At 43.0% G+C, this 17,500-nt stretch overlaps 1 protein-coding gene across 1 annotated transcript in view; it reads left to right on the top strand.

The window, feature by feature from the left end:
- stj (voltage-dependent calcium channel subunit straightjacket) overlaps window positions 1-17,500 on the top strand; it is a 504,277-nt gene that overhangs the window by 127,820 nt on the left and 358,957 nt on the right. The window lies entirely within an intron of this gene.

Here is a 17,500-nt window from a genome sequence, read left to right as displayed (position 1 = left end):
CCCCCATTTTTTAAGACATTCAGTGCCTCGTACATTTGTGATATTTAAAGCCCCTAACTTTTTTACATTTAAAGCTCCCACTTTTTGACTGTCATTTAAGGCGCCTGCTAAATTTTACAGACAATTAAAACCTCTGATTTTTGACAATTTTAAGCCCCCAATTTTTGACGCACACTAAAAGCCTTTAATTTTTGGCTGAAATTTGAAGTCCATAATTCTAACAGACATAAATACCCATATATTTGACAAACACTTAAAGCCTCATTTTTTTTTTTTATATAAAGCTTCTAATTTTTGACAGCCATTTAGAGACTTAGTTTTTGAGACACTAAAAGACCTTAATTTCTGAAAGACATTTAAATCCCAGAAGTGACAGACCTTAATGGAAAGCTTACGGTTATTGCATCTGATCAACCTGCATGCCACCTAACAGCGTGCCGTTAGCAATAATACAGAGAGGCCAAACATATTTATTTCCTCATGTGCTGCCGAAAATCCCGTAAAAATTTAGTCCTTCCTCCCTTTCGTGTATTATGTTTTGGTAATACGGCCACTCGTTTACTCTTCTTTTTACAATTACATTTATTAATTATATTCATCGTTTATCTTTATCACTACTGGAGCGTGTTTTATATTTCATTGTGTGTCCAGACGAATCTATTGAGCCAATGAGAGCAAATTCTTCAAACAGATGCGGTCAGATATCACCTTCACAAACTCCTCTACTCTTAGGGTCCTCTTCTAGGCTGAGTAAAATCATCTGGTAGCAGCTAAAGTAAAAAAAAATCCTCGGGTTGAAAGGGCTATACTGTCACTTGGTTTCGTATTCTTAGTGGCTATGGGGATTTCGTAACATTTCTTCCATAGCAATTTATTCACACACTAAACCTTAGTAACCCTTCGTATGTTACTGATACAAACTATGTCGATATTAAAGCAGTATAAATAACAGACAGGTGAAATATGTAAAATAAATCACTGGGGCAGGTGTTACGCAACCTCCAATGTCACCTGCAATAAGGTCCTTCATCTCACACATTGCCGTGAACTATGCAGTAAACATAATAATTTCGGTACGTGGGCTTGAGTGGTCCATCGTGCAGGCTCTTTCCTAAACTGAATTAAAACCGATTGTTGGTAGGAACAGTAAGAATATTATAATTCCGAAGGTCTGGGTTGAGCTTGAGATGGCCCTGAGGTGGGATGGGTAGAAAATGGACTGGGAATGAGACTGGCTTGTGATGAACTTCGGTTACGCTTATGAAGGGTTTGAGATGAACTTGAGTTGAGTTTAAGATGGGTTCAAGATGGTGTGACCTGGACTGTGATGGGCTGAGATGATATAAGATATGCTTCAGCTGACTTGTAACTGGCTTGAGGTGAGCTTGAGAGAAGCTTGCAGTGACCTGCGACGGCTTGGGGTGGCTTGGCTTGAGATCGACTTAAGGTGGCTTGAGATAGCCTAAGATGGGATTGACATAAGGTGACTTAAGCGTCCTTGAGAAGGCTTGATTCGAGGTTAAGGCGTCTTCGATGGTTTTAGGTGGCTTGAGATGGGCCTGAGTTGACTTGAAATGGATTGAGATGGACCAGAGTTGACTTGAAATGGCTTGAGATGGGCTTGAACTGAGTTTAAGTTAAAACTACAGTGACCTGAATTGGCTTGCGGTGATTTGCGGTGGCTTAAGATGGACCCTACTTGAACTGAGGTGGCTTGAAATGGATCTGAGACGGCTTAAGGTGATATGAGATAGGTTTGAACTGGCTTGAGGCGGCTTGAGGTGATATGGGATAGGTTTGAACTGGCTTGAGATGGGCTAGAGCTGGAAGACAGGCTTGTGGCTGGCTTGAAGTGGCTTGGTGTGGCTTGAGATGGCTTTGTGGTAGGCGAGGCTGGGATATTGTTTTCCGAGGGTGGTGATGGTCGGGGTGAGGTGGATTGCTGCGGTGATGGATGAGGGGAAATTGTGGGGGCTGGGGGAGGAGGGGTGATACGAGAGGAAGCGGGAAAGAGGAGAGGTGAGGAAGAGAGAAAAAATGGAAGAGGAAGGTGAAGGAAAGAGGAGGAGAAAAAGAAGGAAGGGAAGAGACATTATGGTGAAAGGACGAGAAAAGATGCTGTGGAGGATAGGAAAAGGAAAAGTGAGAAAGAAGGAAGAGGAGGAAGAGGAAGTAGAAGACTTGGAGTGATATTGCAAGATGCAGGATAAGGAGGAGGAGAAGTGAGGAGAGAAGAGGAAGGAAGGGAAGTGGAAAAACGAGGAGGCGGGGGAGGAGGATGAGGTAGAGAGGGAGAGGAGAAAAAGAGGAAAGAGGAGGAAGAGAGGGTTTAGGAAGGAGAAGAAGTGTATGTGGAAGGAAGGAGGAGAAGGGGTGAGAACAGAAGGATGATAAGGGAAGTGAGGGTGTGGGGAGGATGGGAGTCAAGAGAGTTAGATAGGAAGGAGAAGTGGGAGAGAAGAAAAAGGGAGGAAAAGAAGAGAGAAAAAAAGAGGATTTCAAATGTGTACATACAGTGTTACCCCATACACTGTCAAACCTTACATAGCCTCTCCACACACACACACACACACACACACACACACACACACACACACACACAATCTTACACTGCCACACTTTACACTGGCACATCATACACTGCCACACCAAACACTGCCACACCTTACACAGCCTCTCCACACACACACACACACACACACACACTGCACGTCACTACAACCTCCGTCTCCCACCGAACAGACTCCTAACCCCGTGCACTGAGCTCCTCTCAAGTACGAGTATGCAGTAAACAAAAGAACATAAAAGTCCTAGGTCCCCACATGCCACATTTCACATTCATATTGATCACGTTTAATACCTGACCAAGAATATCGGATGTTGGATGTACTTGTGACCCATTTTGTGTGGTGCTCTAGTAGTAGTTCTCGTACTTTTTTTTTTTTTTTTTTTTGGCTTTCCTATTAGTGTATTCTCCCCTTTCTGTTTTACTTAATGAGAAAAGACAGATGATTTATACCCGAAGAGAAATTCATCAGTTGATTACGCACGACATGAGTAGATAGTAAACGAAGGGAAAATGGTGATGACAATGATACAGATGATGATGATGATGATGATGCCTAACGAATGCACTATTATATTTTTTCTTATATGGAACACACCAAAACGTTAGAAGAGGACAAAGGAAAACAAAATGAAAAAGAAACCGAACTGAATCTAGGTCAAAGAAATATAAAAATAATGAAGAAGGTGAAATGGCACGAGAATTTTTTGGCACCTTAAAAAAGGAGAGAGAGAGAGAGAGAGAGAGAGAGAGAGAGAGAGAGAGAGAGAGAGAACACTTAAAGCAGCAGAAAAGGAAGGAAGGAAAAGAAACTATATGGATACACAGGAAAAAAAGGAAAGAGAAATGAATAGAAAGGGGAGGAAAGAGAGAGCTGAAACCAAAAGAAAAATAAGGAAAGAGAGAAATGGGGGAAAGAGAAAGGAAAAGATTGAAGAGAAATGGGAGGATAAAGGAAACAGAGAAATCAATGGAAAAAAAGAGGAGAAAGGAGAAACAGATAAATAGATGAAGGAAAGTAATATGAACCGGCTTAAAGAAATGGGAGAAAAAGAGAAGAAATAACTAATAAGAAAATGAAAAAAAAAATGTGAGGGACGAGATTGGAAGAAATCACAGATAAGTAAAGAAAATGAAAAAAATAAATAATTACAAATGGAAGGAAAAGAGAAAAGAAAGATAAAACAGACAATGGAGGAATGAAAAGGGAGGAAATAAACAAAAAGGGAGTAAAGAAAAGGGCGGAAAGAGAAAGGGAGGAAAGAGAAAGACAAGAAATCGATGAGGGAATATGAAGGTAAGGGAGGAGAAAAAGCGAGACCAATACTGGCAGAGAGAAAAGACACAAATGAGGAAATTACGTAAAAATAAAGAGCAGAGGAGGAGATAATGAGAGAGAGAGAGAGAGAGAGAGAGAGGAGGAGATGAAGGAAGGAGTTAGAGAGGAAGGGGATACTGGAAAAGCAGGGGTTAGAAAGGAAGAGAAAATAGAAGGGATGAAAGAAGGAAACGAAAAGAAAAAAGCAGAGAAAAAGAAGCATGGAAGAAAAAAAGAAGAAAAAAGAAGAAGGAAGGAAGAGCAGGAGGAGGAAGGAAGAGAAGTAGGAGGAAGGAAGAGAAGTAGGAGGAAGGAAGAGAAGTAGGAGGAAGGAAGAGAAGTAGGAGGAAGGAAGAGAAGTAGGAGGAAGGAAGTAGAAAATAATGACGAGAATGAGGTAGGGAAGAAGAATCAAGGGATAGAAGAATGAACAGCAAAAGGAAATCAAAAGAATGACTCTGAAGAAAAATATGGAAGGTAGGATGGAGAGGAAGGAGGAGAAGGTCTCAAGAATAATGGAGTTGACGCGGCAGGAGAAGGGGGGAAGAGGAGGGGGGAAGAGAAAGGGGGAAGAGGAGGGGAGACCAAGAGGCACTCCTCCCCACCCCCACCACAACAAACAAGCATCGACCCCTGCCTCTCCCCTACCCCTGCCACCTCTTTACCCCTTCCACCCATTTTGCCCCCACTCTTATCCCCCCCACTCCCCCACCCCTACCCTCCTTCAACCATTCTCCCTACCCATCCCCCACCCTTCCCCAATCCACTCGTGTCCCCCATTCCCCCTCACTTCAACCCCCTCACTCTCCAATCCCAACCATCCTGCACCCCGTTCTCCCCACCCCTCCCCTTCTCAACCCCTGTCCCTACCCTACCCTCTGCCCCCCATTTGCCCCTGCTTCTATCCCCCATTCCTCCATTCTTACCCTTCTGTCCCTCATTCTCCCACCCATCCCCCACTTTTCCCCCAAACCACCCTGCCTCCTCCCCACTCTGCCTTTCACCTCTGCTCCCACCCTTCCTTTACCTTTCCCCTACCCTTACCCCATCCCCACTCCCCCAACCCCCCTTCCCCCCCCAGTATAACATCCCTGCCCACAGCACCATTACCGGGATTGCGCATCGTCACTCCAGCACGCCTTATTCATTGCCTAATGCGCTCAGTCCACCCACAAAATGAGGAGAAAAATGCCCCAGGAATTAGATAGACGGGGGATTACTTAGATGAATTAGTGGAGGATACAGTGATGAGGGGATTAGGAAGATGTGAAAAAATGGGGGATTAGAGAGATGAGCTACTTAGATGAATTAGTGGCAGAGAAATGGTGGCGGAATAGAAATGGAGGGAAACTGGAATTATGAAAAAAAAAAAAAAAAGTATTTCATTGATGGATTAATGGAAGAGAAAATGATGGGGGATTAGAAAGACGAGGTACTTAAATAAAAAGTGAGAGAAAATAATGGGAATCAGGAAGAGAGTGAATAAAGTGAGGCTAATAAAATTAATAATGAGAAAAAAACACGAACGAAACGAACATCAAAAATCCATTAGTCAACAAAAATCCGACACATCGTCTCCTATAAACCACTGTAAAGAGTATCATCAACATCATCATCATCATCATCACCAGTAACATCACGATCCTCATTCTACTTCCCACATAAAAAAAAAAATTAAAAACGAAGCTAGAAAAACAAAAACTATGGCACAAACTAAAACAGCGGCAAAAGCCATGTTATTATACGCCATACATCAAGAGGCCCTTACTGTTGGTGTCAAGATACGGGAGCACATAATTACAGGCGCCTCGATACTACCGCCTAACTAGCGGCGTTATACTGGGCCTGGGAATTGCCTGCCATGCTGTTGCCAGGCTTGTGTGTTGGGGGTGATGTATGCTTCTTTGGCTGCATGAGTTAGATTTGTGCGTGTGTGTGTTTCTGACTTTGGGTACAGGCTACACGGTTCATTCTCTGAGGCCCAGCAGTTCTCTTACTTGTCGCATACCTTCACATGTTACTTCTCCGACACTGACACCCCGCAACCATATTGAATACATGCTAGGGCTGTCTCCATGTAGGACTGGGAAAATGGTATTAGCTAGCTTGTTTTTTATGTCACATCGATGAGTCTTGTGGAAAAGCAGTAAAGTCAGTGAAGTTCATATCCACAAACTGTTCCCCGACCCACCTTTGAATCGATTTCGGGTAATTTTGGACAGTAATCCAAAGCCAAATCCATTCCACATCCACCTCCACGTATTTATGCAGTTTCGAGTATTAGTATATTTCATCGAGGTGTAATATGGACACGGAAAATTGACTGCCAAGCTGAAGAAATACGAATTGCTATGAGAAGCTGGTAGTTTACATCTTTCAATAATAACCATCCAGTCATAACCTTCAAATCATAACCATTAATCTTAAACTTCCAATCATAACCATCCAATCATAACCCTCCAATCATAACTGGAGCTTGGAATCTTCGTATGAGTAGGAAGTTGGCTGAATGGTAGCATGAATTTGAGTATTTTCTCTTATCGAAGAGCTGTGGGCGAGGGGCGTGTATAGAACAACGAAAATTAAAATGACGAATTTTATGAGGAAATGAATCTGTCAATCCCACATAGTATTTAAGAAGTGAAGCGAATGGGGTAAACCGTCAATCAGCTGGGTATGGATGTGGTTGATTAAAAACTCTCTCGTGTAGACCATTACATACCACAGCTTAGAGACTGAATGTGAGGCCACGGAGGGTATTTTTGTCCTGGAACTGATTGCATGTAAGAACAAAATATATGGCAAGCCGGAGAACTGATTACTATGCTTTTGCCGAGGGAGTGTGTTTGCAGGGATTACCATACTTTCTAATCAAGGGGTGATATGAGATTGGCACGGTGACTGAGCGAATGTGTGTGTGTGTGTGTGTGTGTGTGTGTGTGTGTGTGTGTGTGTGTGTGTGTGTGTGTGTGTGTGTGTGTGTAAGTAAATATGTATGTATATATGCAGGTATGTATGTATTTATGTGTGTATGTATTTCCCTCCCCTCACCTCTAGAACCGGGATTCGTCGATGGATGGATTGAAACTATAAAAGGTTAAATCTAGGTGAGGAATCGATAAGCTTACCTTTCCCTCTCGTCCCTTTACGGGCTTAGGCGGCCCGCACGAAAGCAATGGTTGTTTGTTCCACGAATTTCGTCATAAGGCTCAATCCGACACGAACCATGTGAGTTATGAGCTAGGATATACACGCACACAGACACATATGAGTCACTACACTACACACACACACACACACATACACGCACACACACACACACACACACACACACACACACACACACACACACACACACACACACATACATATATACATACATACATACAGACAGACAGACAGACAGGCAGATAGACACATACTTACATACATACATGCATATATACATACAGTGCATACAGAGACATACACATACATTCATACATAAATACATACATGCATGCATACGTACTCGTACAAACATACATACAGAAACAGGGACACAGACAGACAGACAGACAGACAGACAGACACACACACACACACACACACACACACACACACACACACACACACACACACACACACACACGTGCAAGCATAAAAGACTCACACAGCTTCATAAGCACTGGCAGTCACGCAATGAAACGAGCAAATCACACACACACACACACACACACACACACACACACACACACACACACACACACACACTATACTTAAGCATACATAGACAGGTGTGCACGCAGACACATAGACACGTACACGCACACGCAGAAACACACACGCTCACATAGGTGAGGTAAAAAGGGGCTGTCATGCACCTTGTTGACAGGAACCAGGAAGAGGGAAGGAGAGAGAAGGGAGACAGGGGGGAGGAGAGAGAGAAGGGAGACAGGGGGGAGGAGAGAGAGAAGGGAGACAGGGGGAAGGAGAGAGAGAAGGGAGGGGGGAGGGGAGAGAGAAGGGAGGGGGAGGGGAGGGAAGGAGGGGGGAGGTGAAGGAAGTTGAGGGGAGAGAAGGAAAGGGAGATTAGGGAAGGGGAGGAGAGAACAGGGGAAGTGAGGTGAGTGGTAAAGGAGAGGGAGGGACAGAAAAAGGATACAGGGAGAGGGGAGGGGAGGAGAATGGAGGGGAGGGAAGTAGAGTGGAGGGAGAGAGAAAGACGTATGAAGGGGAAAGGGAAATGAGAGAAGTGAGAGAAGAGAAGTGGTGAGGGGAGGAGGAGTCGACTTGAGTTAAGGAGAGTAAGAGGAAGAAGGGAAAAAGAGAAATGGGGAAGGGAAATAGAGAGGGTAATGATGTGGATAGGGAAGAGGGAAGAAAAGAAAGAAAGGAAAAGAAGAGTAGAGGAGACAGGGAAGGGAAGAGGAATGCAGGGGAAGAGGAAGAAGAAGAAGAAGTGAAAAAAACAAGAAGAGTGTAAGGTAGAGAAGGGATGGACGTGAAGGAGAACAGGAAGAAGACAGGAAAGTGAGAGGTGAGTGGAGGGAGGGGAGGCGAGAGGAAAGAAAAGAAAGAAGACTATGGGGGGGAGAGGAGGTAAAGAGGATTGTAGTGAGGTGGAAGGGAAGACTGAACACTGGAAAAAAATAAGAGAGAGAAGTGAAATGAGAGGAAGTGCGTGGATTACTGAGGAAGTAAAAAGGAGGGAAAGGATGGAGAAGGGGAAGAGGAAGGACAATAAAGAGAAGAGAAATGTGGAGGGGAATGGGGGAGGGGAAAAAAAAGGAAGGGAGGGAAAAACGAATGTAATGAGAGAAAAAATAAGAAAAAATGGAAAGGAAAGAGGAAAAATAAAGAAATGGATGGATGGAATGAAATGAAGGAAAGGAGCGAAACAAAGGAGAAAAGGAATAAAAGAAAGGTGAGAATTAAATGTAGACAGGAAACGGATAAGCGGAAGGGGGGGAAGTTTACAGAGAAAGACAGAAAGCAGGGAATAGAGAAAAAGTGAGGGGAAAGAGATAAGGCACAGAAAAAAGGAAGGATGATGGGAGAAGGGGGAATAGAAAAAAGGAAGAAAAATGAAGAAAATGATAGAGCAAGGAGTAAAAGCTGGAAGACAGGAACTAAAAGCAGGGAAAAAGTAAAGAAGGTAGGACGGGAAAAGAAAGACAAGGAATGGAAGTAGCAGACGAAAGGAAGGAAGAGGAAAGTAGAAGAGGGAAAATGAAGGCAGGAAAGGAAAGGAGAGTTAGTGAGGATAGAAAGTAATTACCCGGCTTGTTTCTTGACGATATCTATTACTACCTGCTGGAGACGAAAAAAAAAAAGGAGATACAAGGAGGAACATAATGGTAAGTAGAAATAAGGGAATGAGGACATGAACTGTTTGTTTCTTGAGGGTATCTGTGGCTAGTGAAATGGAAGAAAAGGAGAGACAAAGATGGAATTAAAAGCAGAGTTAAAGGAGTGAGGACATGATTTATATTGCCTGTACCTGCCTGTGCTTGTCTGCCTTCCTGCCTGCCTGCCTGCCTAGTGGAGTGCCTCGGCCATCTCCAGGCAGCCTTACTTAGGGCTCGTTACTTCCCTCAGGCACACTTACTTCCGGCACTTTGGTGGGGGGTGAGGGGGGTGAGGGGTGTGTGGGATCAGGGGGGATGGTAGGGGTGTGGTAAAGATTAATGGTGGTGTGAGGAGTGTGGAGTGAGTGGCTGAGAGATGGTGTGAGGGGTATGGAGCATGAGTGAGAATGGTGTGGATGGTGTAAGGTAGAGATTAGAGGTGTGTGAGGGAATAGAGAGAGTGTGATGTAGTGATGTGTGTGTGTGTGCGTGTGTGTGTGTGTGTGTGTGTGTGTGTGTGTGTGTGTGTGTGTGTGTGTGTGTGTGTGTGTGTGTGTGTGTGCTTAATAGTGGTGTGAGGGGGTGTGTGGATGGGTGGGGGCGCGATGGTGGGATGAAACAAATGAAGACTATAAGTAGGTCAGTCTATCAACTGTACGAGGGGTTATTAAGACGGGCAATTAATTTTTACTCTCACAAACCTTCCCTAGAATATGACTAGAATATGATGCGCCATAACCAAATTTACATTCAGGTCCCCAGTTGTACTGCTGGGTGAAAGGGATTTTGGGGAAACAAATTTTGTCCAAGAATCTGACCGGCCCGGGAATCGAACTCAGGTTTTTCCAGTTACGAGCTGGATGTGCTAACCAATACACCACCGGCTCCGCTTGAAACAATTAAACTCTGCAGTACATTCATTCTTTCACCTTAACCCGGCCCAGATTTACATCTTTTTGTAGCTTGTTTCGTATAATTTAAGGCAGAAAACGACACTGCTATTGTTCTACAGCAATCCCATAGCACTTCTTCGTAACTAGCATCATATATCAGTATTAATCTATTGCTACAGCTCAGTATCCAGGATACGGAGATGGCAGTTTTAGGCCAAGCTAAAGTAACAAGCACAGCAAAACAACGAAAACACACTCGATAGCAGAAAACCTCGCTGGCCGCATCTCTGTTAGGAGCAGCCCTCAGGGATCCCACCCTGCCTATAACCTGTTCTGGGTGGAGGTGCACCACATTGCAACACTTCATGCTCCTGAGCAAAAACAAACAAACAAAAAGTTCAGTCAGGCGTGCTTTCGGACCCGTGGGAGCCGCCCCCTGGGGTGGGAGGCCTTTAGTTGGTCATATACTGCCTAGAACTTGATCCTGGAGGTTGTCTACTGCTATGCAAGGTATAGTTATCCTAGGCGCTCCTGATTACCAGAACACGCGCTCTCAGAAAATCGCCTTATTTTTTTCTTTTCTTCCGTCCTGGAGAAATACCGTGCCTTGGCCAGTATGTGGAGGGTGAAAAAACAAAGAGTACATTCCGGCGCTTCGTCTGGATAGTGATGATTGTGAGCCATTAAACGAGCGTTCACCTGTCATTAAGCCAGACTCATTGCGGACTTTCCCTCAGGTCCCCAAATATTTGGCCGTCGCAGCTCTTGCTGGTGATGACACGAATAACGTGCACTGCCAGGGTACAGCATTGTCATTGTGGGTTTATTTGTGTGCATGTGTGTCTAACATGGGGTGGATTACTTAACGTGTGTGTGTGTGTGTGTGTGTGTGTGTGTGTGTGTGTGTGTGTGTGTGTGTGTGTGTGTGTGTGTGTGTGTGTGTGTGTGTGTGTGTGTGTGTGTGTGTGTGTGTGTGTGTGTGTCAAATGACATCTACTCCTCCGGACCATTCTGGGTGAGGATCGAAGGCTTCCGCAGTGGTGTTCACCCAGTTATGACCTAGCATTTTTTCACTTGATGGAACTGGCCCATTCACACATCATGAATCCTAAACTGTGACTGCATTAAATTCGACAAACCTTAGTTACGATGCAGGAATGAGTCTGGTTGGTTACTAGTCAAGTCAGCTCTCTAATCTAATTGTATTTGGCCATCAACTGAGCTGAAGTGGGTAATAAATCTTCGTTAAATTAAAGAAAATATGTTATAGTGTACACCTCACGAGATCTCCACACACACACACACACACACACACACACACACACACACACACACACACACACACACACGAACCCCACCCAAAAAAAAGGTTGTGAGGTAGGAAAGGAGCGACTTAGTGGACCTTTTACAAGCCCTTTTATGGAGACTGTTAGGACAAAGTTACCTGCTTCACCTGTTGAGGTAGGGGACATCCTTTCTTTTTATCACCACTCCTATCTTTGGACGATTTTACTCAGCTGCTGGAAAGAGTCTATGGAACTTAGGGGGTCAGATATAGCCTTCATCAACCCCTTCCATACGCTAGGCTTTCCATACGTTGAATAAAATCGTCTGGAGGTAGGAAGAACTAACTAGAAAAAACACCAGAATGAAGGGATTTATTAACAAAGTCGCAGATTACAATGTCCAGCTAATTAATCCTCTTCTATCCAATGACGTGTTTTCCGTTTTACTCCTGTTACTCCCAGACGATTTTATTCAGTTTAAGGGTGACGCCTTGTAGTGAAGGGATTAAGGGAGGCCAGATGTGACCCACCCAGTTTGAAAAGCTACTCCTAAGATGAATAAAATCGTCTGAAGATTGAAAGAAGAACATGCTAAAATGCGTAACTGGAATGAAGGAGTTAGAATTGATCCCCCATTAAAATTCATCATTACGGCTCCCCCTGTGCTGAGTGAAATCGTCAGGAGGCAGCAAAACGAGACGTAAAATGAAGTCGCTGTATTGAAAGGGTTAATGGATGAAAAAAAAAACAGGTTAAACTGGAAAGTACCGGTTTCTTCGTAATCAACAGGAGTAAAGCCATTCTCTCCCCTCCTCCCTCCCCATCCTCCCTCTTCCTCTTCCCTCCCTCCTCTGTCTTTGTCTTTATGTCTGTATCTCTGTCTCTGTCTTTGCCTCCCCCCTCCCTCCCTCTCTCTCTCTCTCTCTCTCTCTCTCTCTCTCTCTCTCAAATGCACACGGAGGCACGCACACACGCCCCCGCACAATCATAGACGGATATAAACCCAGATTCAGAGGCAGATCAATCAGGATAGCTCAAAACTGCATACCATCATTGGAGAGAGAGAGAGAGAGAGAGAGAGAGAGAGAGAGAGAGAGAGAGAGAGAGAGAGAGAGTGAAGAATATCCTCTCTCTTTTGACTGGCTATTACTCTTCTGTCTCTCTTTCTCTCTCAGTTTCTTGTATTCTTTTTCTTGTCCATTCGAGTTTGGTCACTATTTTCTTCTCTCTCACTAACTTGTTTAGTATGCAGTTACACGAATATATAAACCTCATATCATTCTCTCTCTCTCTCTCTCCCTCCCTCCCTCCCTCCCTCCCTCTCTCCCTCGTGAAGTATCCTTTTCTTTCGCTTCTGGGAGTAGTACGTATATTATTCTATTAATATTAAAGCCAGATTACATAACAGGATCAGTATGGCTTGTGTAACCCATGTATCTATGCAACTCTCTCTCTCCCTCTCTCCTCTCTCTCTCTCTCTCTCTCTCTCTCTCTCTCTCTCTCTCTTTCTCTCTTTTTCTCTCTCTCTCTCTCACCGTAAGATTTATCCTGCTACATTATACATTCTTCGGCATGACTCGAGTCGCACCGCTCCGCCTCCACTGCAACACCAACCGCTTCCCTTACATCAACACAGCCCCTCCCTTCCCTCCACCTGGTCTTCTGGAGCCCTTATGCTTTCACTTGAAGGAACTGGGGCACTACAGCTAATTAAATGCTAAGTCGTGGTTGCAAGAAAGCAAAAGGGTGAACTGAATCTCCTTGGTTTCTAGACAAAAGGAGCCTCTAATATGACCGCACTGATCGTCAGGTTAAGGCAAACGAGCAGTGGTAAGAACGTCTCAGTCTGAATGACATCCTTGTATAGTTTCGATCCCTAAGAGGTGGCTGTTTTTCGATCGTGTAATGCCATCAAGGGAAGCAGGCTGGTCATTTACCCCTAAATGTACTGGATTTACCATAGTTTAGCCTCGGGTCCCTGCAACTCGAAGGGGTAATATGGGCTTGATCTTAGCGTTCCCTTTCCCTCCCCTTCCTCACCTGAGAATGAATGGACCAATTTCTGGTGATGACTGTGTACCTGAGCCTTTGGGATGGGGTGTATTGTCAACATCAGAATCATCAGCTTCCTTGTCATCATCATTATCATCATCATCATCAACTTCCACTTATTCATCATCATCATCATCATCATCATTATCACCATCATCATCGTCACCACCACCATCAACTTTCCCCTCATCACAATCGTCATCATCAGCAACACCACTACCATCACCATCGTACCTGATTTTCTCACTAATTCACTGAGGGTGGGTAGAAGGCAGAAGTAGGACAAACGATAACGAAATCAGGATAAGGTATGATCGTAAGTGTCCTGCCAAATTTGCCACATAATTTTTACGTCATTGAAGCCATCGTAAATCATGTTTCATTCCCAAAGGCGCTTCCATCCACATAAAAGCATCGTCTTTTTAAATCTATCAATCAGTCAGTCAGTCAATCAATATATATGTATGTGTGTATGTGTGTGTGTGTGTGTGTGTGTGTGTGTTTGCATATCTATCTATCCATCTGTCTATCTGCTGTTAGTTATCTATCTCTCGGTCTGTGTATTTTGTATGTCTATTACACTAACAAGAGACTCGGTGACTAGACCCTCATAAAATAAGTGATCCAGTAGGAAGAGACTTAGTAAGCCATTGTGTAAATAAGAGACTCAGTAAGCAATTTATGGTACAAGAATCAGTGCGGTAAACAGTTTAGTAGAGCGACTGAGTAAAACAGACCTTTTATACAAGATTAATAAACAAGAAAATCAGATAAAAATACTCAGTTTACAAGGGACTGTAAACAAAACTCAGTAAAGAATTCAGAAAACAAGACACTGTAAGCAGCTCAGTAAACAAGACTTAAAAACAATGCTCAGTAAACAAGAGACAGTAAACAGTTCAGGAAATAAAACTCGATAAATAACAGTAAGTACACAATAGTAAACACGACTCAGTAAACAACCCATAAAACAAGACTCGGTAACCTATTCAGTAAACATGATTTAATAAGCAAGAGTTAGTCAGCAAAAAACAGTATGCAAGAAGAGCAAACAAGAGACTTCGCAAAGAGGCTCAGTAAGCAAGAGACTCAGCAAACATGAGACTCGGCAAACAAGAGGCTTGGTAAATAAGAGACTCCTTAAACAAGAGATTCAGCAAATAAAAGACTCAATAAACAGGAGACTCAGCAAACAAGAGATTCAGCAAAAAAACAGACTCAACAAACAAGAGACAGCAAACAAACGACTCAGTAAACAAGAAACTCAGTAAACAAGAAACTAAGTAATTCAGTAAAAAAGAGACTCAGTAACAAAGACTCAGTAAACAATTCAGTAAACAAGAGAAGCGATAAACAAGTCAGTAATTCAGTAAACAATATACTCAGCAAACGGTTCAGTAAACAACTCTCAGTGATGAATTAAGCAAACAAGAGACTCAGTAAACAAGGAAACTCAGGATTGAAGGAGAAGACACTTGTGATCAATACAGACAGCTTCTCTCTCTCTCTCTCTCTCTCTCATTTCTGCGTCGCCTCGTTTTCTTCTTCATTTCTCAATCCCTCCTCCCATTCTTCATTTCTCCCTCTCTCTTCTTCATATCCCCCTCCCTCTCTCCTTCACTTCTCCTTGCGTCTTCCTTCATTGCTTTCTCCTTCGTTCATCTCCCTCCTTTTACTTTCATTTCTCTCTCTCTCTCTCTCTCTCTCTCTCTCTCTCTCCCTTCTTTATTGCTCCCTCCATCCTGCTTCATTTCTCCATTTTCCCTTTATCTCTCTCTCTCTCTCTCTCTCTCCTCCCTTCTTTATTGCTTCCTCCATCCTACTTCATTTCTCCATCTTCCCTTTCTTTCTTTCTTTCTCTCTCTCTCTCTCTCTCTCTCTCTCTCTCTCTCTCTCTTTCCTTCATTTCTCCCTCTCTCCTTATTCATTTCTCCCTCTCTCCTCACCCTCATTTGTCATGTTCTGCTATCTTCCCTCCTGTTCACCTCCTCTTGCTTGTATCCCTCTCTCCTTCCTTCTTTATCCCTCCCTCGTTCATTTATCCTCCATCTCTCCTTCATTTCTTATCTTCCTTCTTCACTGCTCCTTCTCTTCCTCCTTCTCCCCTTTGGTAATCCCTCTTTCCTAGATCTTACCTCTTTCATTCCTTGTTTTCCGTCAGTCGTCATTTTTCTTCTCTTGTAGTTCAGATTTCTTTTCCTTTGTCCATCTGTCGTTCACTTTCTTATTTTTTCTTCTTCTGTCTCTTCAGCTTTTCTTTTTTCAGTTTCTTTCCTCACTTCTTTCTTCTTTCTTACTTCTCTTCCCTCTTTCGTCTGTTCATCCTATTATTTTTCTCTTGTTTTTTAATAATTCTTGTTTTTGTTTCCCCTTCTTCATTTAACAGTCAATCATCTCGTTTCATTTCATTTACCTCGTCTTGTCTTTCATCCGTCTTTCTCTTCGTCTTTTCTTTCTTATTTTCAGTCTTTACTTCTCTCTCTCTCTCTCTCTCTCTCTCTCTCTCTCTCTCTCTCTCTCTCTCCTTCTTCGTATTCTCTTTAGATCTCTTTTATCCGCATTTCTCTCTGTCATTCTCTCTTCTGTGCGACTTCACTGATTCTTTTCATCATGCTTCCGCTTCCTACTCTCTGTCTGTCTGTCTGTCTGTCTGTCTGTCTGTCTGTCTGTCTGTCTCTCCCTCTGCTCGATAATACGGTATTTACCCACTTACGAGCCTGCCTACCTACCTTGCTACCCAACTTTTCTGAGCTCCGTCTATTTATCTATCTATCCATGTGTGTGTATGTATGTATGTAAGTATGCCAAATGTCAACTGATTAATGTCACTTTAAATCACAATCTATTTAGCAAGTTGTTTATTTTTGTCATTATTCATATCTCTCCACCACACTGCCTTCATGCAGTTCCTGACTTCAAATGAGTATGATAGATAGATAAACAGTAGCCGGATAGAGTGATAGACTGATAGATTGACTGATAGACTGATACAGATACATGCAGATACATGAATAGATAAACAGAGAGATAAGTAGATGGACAGACAGGCAGATAGATAAACAGATAGACGTAAATAGGCAGACAGATGGAGAGATAAAAGAGAGATCAGTAAAGACAGACAGACAGACGCAGAGATACATGTATAGATAGAAAGATGCAGATAGACAGACATATAAAAGAAAGGTAAGTAGGCAGACAAAGATAGATAGATAGGCAGATAAATAGATTAATGGCTAGATACACATAGAATAGACAGACAGACAGATAGATAGACAAAGACAGATACAGACATATGATATGGATAATAAATAGATAGACAGTAGATAGAGAAAATTATAAATAGATAGCAGAAAAACCTACGGTAGTTCTTAAAAGATTATTTTAGTTAACTAAATAACTAGAAACTAGATAACTAGATAACTAGATAACTAGATAACTAGATAACTAGAAAGCACCAAGAGGATGTATACCTCCGCCAATACCATTAAAAAGATCCGGATCCACTCCAAAATTTAGTCAGTTCTTTCTTGGTCAATGGCCCACCTTTCCACTAAATTTCATTGAAATTCATTGAGAACATTTGGTGATATCGTGAGTGATACTCCGGATCCGGAATCGGATCCGGCAAAAATTAGATAATTTTTTCCTAGGCACATGGACCACCTTTCCACAAAATTTCACCAAAATCCATTCATAACTTTTTGAGTAATCCTGCTAACAGACAGAAGACAGACAAACAAACGAACGCGGGGTAAAACATACTTTCCTTGGCGGTGGTAAGGAGATAATAATGACTGAAATAGTAATAAACAAGCGGGACGGAAAGCAACTTAAAATGAGAGAGAGAGAGAGAGAGAGAGAGAGAGAGAGAGAGAGAGAGAGAGAGAGAGAGAGAGAGAGAGAGAGAGAGAGCACTTCCTGGCTGCATCCCTGAAGGCCAAAGAGGTGGTGTCGGGTCCTCTTAGCATGTCCTCTTTATTGATACTCTCTCTCTCTCTCTCTCTCTCTCTCTCTCTCTCGTAATCATATCTTCTCCATTTTCTCCACACCTCTTC

The sequence above is a fragment of the Coenobita brevimanus genome, chromosome 100 (genome assembly GCF_032717465.1).
Source record: "Coenobita brevimanus isolate Jiangsu-jjx chromosome 100, ASM3271746v2, whole genome shotgun sequence".
In the NCBI taxonomy this organism is placed as follows: domain Eukaryota; kingdom Metazoa; phylum Arthropoda; class Malacostraca; order Decapoda; family Coenobitidae; genus Coenobita; species Coenobita brevimanus.
The sequence above is the reverse complement of the archived record's forward strand: the minus strand, read 5'-3'. Positions and strand labels throughout refer to the sequence as shown.